The following is a 6,438-nucleotide window of genomic DNA, read 5'->3' on the forward strand; positions in this document are numbered from 1 at the left end:
TGACAGGTGATTGGCAGGTCAAGATCAGCAAGAGTCTAAGAACCACCTGCTCACCACTCCCCCACCCCTCCTGCAGGTGAGCAGGTGGTTCTTAGACTCTTGCTGATCTTGACCTGCCAATCACCTGTCAGTGTAGTAGACCCATTAGTCAACAACTGTCAGGAGGTGATATGTTTAATTCCTTTGCAGAAATCTTCCTAGATAAGGACTGTCAACTTGATTTGTTGTTGTGTGGCTCATGACCCTGCTATGTGTATGTAATCTTTCTGTGTGTAGTTTATTTCATCATTTTAGTTTAGTTATTCCTCTGAGGAAGACCCTAATACAGGGTCGAAACGTTACGTGTTAAGTGTTTTTACCTTAATAAACTGCCTTGGTCAGCGACTTATTGGTTTCAATATGGAAACAAGGCTTAATTATATTACAATCTTAGAAGTGAAAATGTCTGAATTGGCAATATCGTCTCCATAGAAATTTTAGAAAGTCAGTCATAAAATATAAAACCCCATTTTATGAGTTACTCAATATACAAATGGCAAGACAGTGAAAAGGGTCTCACGCCAAACTAACAAGTGACGCTGGTTCTTCCAGTCTCTGAAAGAGCATCATTCACTGTGCATATGAAACCAACAGTGCGCTCTGTTGAGTAAATGCAGATCTGAAAACTGCTTTACAGACCCCTATTAAAAAGAATGATCACTCCCATGTTTTTCTTTTAAAGCAATGAAATATGATCACTAAACAGTGAACACCCTTGCAAGGCATGGAAAAAAAAATTGAATCGGAAGTCTTCCTCCATTATATGAGAAACAATAATTGAATCTACAGCTTTAAACCAAAAAATACTTAATTGTAAAAATACTTTTTTTTTGTTGAGGTGTATTTGTAAAGTTCATCCTGTGATATGTAGATATCATGCTATGATATTCATATTCATAATTTTTTTTTAAATATTAGTGATGAAGCTGTAAATATGCTTTTAAGTATATGGAATGACATAATCAGGCTCTGCTAGTTGTCATTTTTTTTGTGGGTTCTGGTGCAGAACCATTGTATCTCGGTGCATGTTCATTTTTAGTGCACTGTCAAGTGTAGATGTACTGTAACAGCGTGTACATGTTACCAGTTGTACATTTTATTGTTAAACTATTGTTTGTATTGTTGTGGTATTAACACTGCATAATTCTTTTAAAATGACCACAGCGGCTTATTTTATAAACTTGTAATAAAAATAGCCCCTGTAAACCAACCAGATGTCTAATCTCAACATTTTTAATTGGGAAGTGGGTGATTGAGCAGTATTCAAGAATATTTTTTTTAAACGTAACAATGGGTTGGGCACATGATACCATGTTTTTGAAAAAAAAAAGTACTATTTTTATGCTCCTTGAAATGAAATACTTCTTGTTGGGAGCTGTTGTTTATTTTCCTGAAACTAAAATATTTGTGGCCAAATTGTTACCTATATATTTATTTTTTCTATACAAAGAAATCATCTCATTGAAAGTGAAAAGAAAAGTGTTCCATTCTTCATTGTAGATTAAACCCTGTTGGTGCTTGATTTTGGAAAGAATATACATATTTTTGTGTTTATACTGTTTTTTCATTAGCTTACCTTTCATCCTTTACAATTTTTATGAACTTTATTCAGGGTGACTCCAGACTTTGAAAATGACTATTTTTTTTTTTCTGTTAGCCTAATTGATGGTTTATACTGTTTGTAATTAATTTTATTCTTTCCGTAATGAACAAATTATTATCCCTTCGATTTTTTTGATGTAATTCGTTAATTGCAGATAAGTGGAAAGGGGTGATGTGTTTTTAAACTTCAAAAATGGTGATGGACGTGAACATTTGCATTTAATTGTTCTTCGTTGCTGAGGCGATCTCTTAATTTTGGATGTCATTGAGGTAATTTAAAAATTGTCTTTAAGATGTCCAAGGAGGCAGTCGCGAATCATCCTTTACCCTTATGCTTGTTATTTTTCGATGTTTCAGGGAGGGGCCCATAATTTTATTATTTAGTAAGATACAGTATATTCATAAATATTTAGTGTAAAATATTAATACCAATAATTATTATTCACCTAGATTTTTTAAAAATTGACTTAACCTGGAATCATACTCTATTTTTATAGTTTCTGCACAACCAAATCAAATAATATTTACTATGGACATAATTTTTTTATCTTTTGTCACTTAGCCTACTGAAAGTATGCTACAGATGCACTACAATGTCAGTGCCTCCCCAATGGTGTAGTGATAACATCACAGCTTTGTAATCCTGGGTTCGATACCTGGTGGACCCAAGTACCAATATGAAATAAGGAACCCTGGTCCGGAAACGCACAATTAAAAAGCATGTGCCAAAAGTAGTTGGGGCTGGCAATGACAGAATAAGAGAACTGAAAGATACGGCTTCTAGATTTAATATGCTACATTGTTTTCATAGCACACTACGATGAAAATGTTACAGCAGGTGTTCAAAATGGCAAGAATCCTTGCTGCTTGTATTGTCAGGACAATTTTAGGTATGTTAGACTAGATGTGACAGAGCTTCTTGTGATGTCATGGCTTCATCCATGTTGGGGTCTGCCATTTTTAACACCTTCTGTTTCATTTTCATAGTCTTGTACTACAATACACTGTAGTAAACAAGCCGCATCTTTCAATTGCCTTATCCCACTGTCATTGGCAGCCCCAACTACTTTTGGCATATAACTTTTTAATGACATGTTTCCGGACTGGGATTTCTTACATTGGTACTTGGGTCGGTCTCCATTTACCCTGCCAGTTTGATTAAAGATCATGGAAACACCCTGTATACATGTTGCACACCCTATGCTACACTTTTGCAGTAAGGAAAGGCTTCACATGTGTACTTTAGAAGACAGCCCCCTACTTACTGGTCACACAATTTTTCCCTAGCTTATTGTAAATTTTATTTTTCCGAAGTATCTGCCACATTAATAGATTTGTGCAGAATATTGAACTCAGTTTCTCGAGTGAAGTAGAAATAAGACTGTCAAGAATGCTGAATTTAGGTTCCAGTTTCATAAGAAAAAAATATTGTAGTTACGAATGGATGCAAAAGGTTTAACACATCATCCTTAAGTGTGTCTCTTCTGATAGGAAAACAGAAATAAACAAGTATTTTGGTTTATAGGTTATTGCGTGAAAAGTCTCAGAAATGGGTTTTATACATTTATTAGGAATATATACCGGTTTCAGATTCTTCCATTTCTTTAATTTTGTACTTCAATTATCCAATATGCCATCTGGTGAGATTTTTGGGAACAACTATATGTAGGACACTACACTGCATTGAATTCGTTCAAACTACGGGGAAGGTGCAGAAGAGTAACGTCGACTGTTCAGTTTTTGGCTATAAATCCATTTCTTGGTTAGTGTTACATTAGGCTGTTCACTTCACTGGCTTAAACTGCTTGGCTGCGAGAGGATGTGTGTATGAGGAATGTAATAATTTATGTTCATCGCCCTACATCAATATTTAATAGACTAAAGAAGCGATTGGGGAGATGACCACGGATGAGCCGGTAAGATATATCAACACTGATAATGGTAAACCCAAAGTGCCACCACTGTACAGTCAACAGCAAAGATAATGGTAGGCAACTTGTCCACCGCTATTTTAATTACATTTTTATTCTCCATCCTGTGTTGTTTTAAGGAGTGAAACTATGTTGGTTCGAAGTAGACATGGTTCTCTGCTTATTGAAGTCATTGTCATTACATTGTGTAATACAGACTGAATGAAAATGGTGATGGACAATTTGCCAACTGTTTCTTTAGCTGGTGGGTGTACTTGTTTCCTTTTTTGGTTTCTCGGCTGTCATGACATGGCACTGTGTCGGTCCATTGAAGGTGTCCTCAGCGGGTTTGCACAAACCTTTTAAGCAGACAGACTTGACACACTCTCAACACCTCCATGCTTTGCCCTCCCTATCAAGTCTATCCCGATGACTTCTTGTCACCTGGGGACTGCTGGCGTTGATGATTATACAGCATTTTATTCCGGCTCGTGACATTAGAACATGTGAAAAGGAATCAACAAAATTAAATTTGTAAATAAATCTGGGAAAACAGAATTGATGGACAGAGGATTGGCATTGGGGATGATATTGAAATGCGGCATGAAAATTGCAAATTATGTAAGAGTATACTCATAATTTTTCGAAGGATTTATATATTACCATGGAAGTAAAGTTTTAAAAAAATGTACCCCAGTTTGAAGTGTCTGCAGTAGTCCCTCCAACTTACATCTGTGCCTTGCCAATGGGTCAAACAACTCGGCAAGCATGCGCAACAATGCAAGGGGCAAAAATTGTAAACAAAACTTACTTTCTTGACGTACTGTATAATTTTATATTGGAATTACAATTAAACCCTAATTAACAATCTGACCAGATCACTTGCGCGCACGCACACACACAATAACTCTTTCTCATACATCACAAAATAAAAAGTAATTACAATATGAACACATCTTACACTGATATCACTTACTGCTGTTCCATACCACTGAACTGGCAACATTTGCCTATTTTTACCCCAGCTGTTGGAAATAGCAGTGCTTGCAAACATTACTGTAAACGTTTCCAAGTCTTCATAGGGCATTCCGTGAAACTGAACTACCTCAATGACTGGTACATAAAAAAATTAACCATACCATTGTTTACAATTTGGATAAGTCTGCCTGTTCGAGTCTGGGCTAGTCTAGTGTGACTGCACACATGTGCAGGATTGCTACTGGGTTAGGCATAACCTCTTCCTGGTGAATAGCCATTTCTACTATAATTTTAATTACGTTTAACAGCCAATGTATTCATCCTCACTGCCCTCAGATGACATGTATAACTACATTATGTTCTAAACACGCTTCCAAAATTGAAGCACGCGATGGTAAAATCAACAACAATGGAAAAGTAAAGCTTTGATTAACACAAAATTGCACATGAAGGTAGCAAATGTGTTTATGCATTAAATAAAACAAGAATTGTGTACAAAGATGGAAAAAAAAAATATTTATTTTTCGTAAATTATATGACGACGTCCTTACTAAATGCTGCTGCAACCATGGATGTAACAGTTGTGGAGGTCGCTCTTCGATTCAGCTTGGCTACTATAGCAATATACCGATCATCAGAGTGAGTGATAACCCTTGTATGACTGGGCACAGGTCTCTGGACAACTGTTTGACTTGTTCGGAATTGTTTCCATAATCGAGAAATTACCGAATGATCAACGCCAAAGAATATGGCAACATCTTTGATTGACTGTCCTGCTTCAATGCATCCAACAGCATGCCAGCGCTCACCATCTGCCATTCGTCTTCTTTCAGCCATAGTAACATGAATATTATCAAAAATATTCCTACAAAAAGTTATAAACACTTCGTATCAACTTTTAAATGCACCTCAAACCTTCAGAATGCAGCCATCTTCAACGAAAGTGTGATGAGGTGATGATTCTTGCATGAAATCCTCCATTTTATGCTATTTGAAGAGCACAGATTAAGCACCTAGGTACAGATGATTCACTCTCTACTTACAAAAAGGAAGCTACACATAAAATCTGACATCTACATCCGCAGCGATTTTCAGCCACTCAAATTCAAATACGCTTTCGAAAATTTGCATTTCTTTTAGAAGGCAGTGTATGTTTTGCATTATTTCTTATGTAATTGCATGTGGTTGTGACAAAGTGGAGGTTTTTAAAACTATTGTAAGAACCAAACAAAATGTAACATTGTAGGATAGGATATATCTATTCTTAAGACTGCAGAAGTTCATTCTAATGTTTGACCATATGCTATCCCATATTTGTAAATATGTATATATGTGCATTCAATTCACAAACGTATGTAGTGGAAATTTTAGTTTAAGAAGAGCTGTGAATTTTGTTTAAATTCAACCTTTGTTTATGTAATGAGTAAATGAGTTTCATTTCCACATCAGAGGTATGACATGTATACAATTACTAGCAAAATGATTTCTAGTCCCTAACCTATTTTTTTACTACATCCTTAGATGTATGCTATTTAGATATATTTGTGTTTCATATACACAGCACCCCTTTACTGAAATTCTACAGGACCTAAAAATTCCTATGAATGTCTAAAAGCTCTGTTTGTACCTACCTCAAAAACGCCTTCTAAACCTATTGCGTTAAGTTTAAAACTTTCATTTTCACCACAAAGGTTTGAGATCTTTCAACCTTGAGACCTTTGACCACATTGACAAAAGAGTCTAGGTGAAAGGCAGAGTTTGCGCTCAGGACGACCTACAGTTTAAAGTGGAATCTGAACCACTATTTGTCTCTACCAGATATCGAAGCCAGGACCTCTTGATTACAAGATGACAACATTACCACTGTGCCACCGGGAGGGGCTGAAACTGCCTTGGGAATAGCAGCAGT

This window comes from Lepisma saccharinum, chromosome 6 (genome assembly GCF_977018435.1).
Source record: "Lepisma saccharinum chromosome 6, izLepSacc3.1, whole genome shotgun sequence".
Classification (NCBI taxonomy): domain Eukaryota; kingdom Metazoa; phylum Arthropoda; class Insecta; order Zygentoma; family Lepismatidae; genus Lepisma; species Lepisma saccharinum.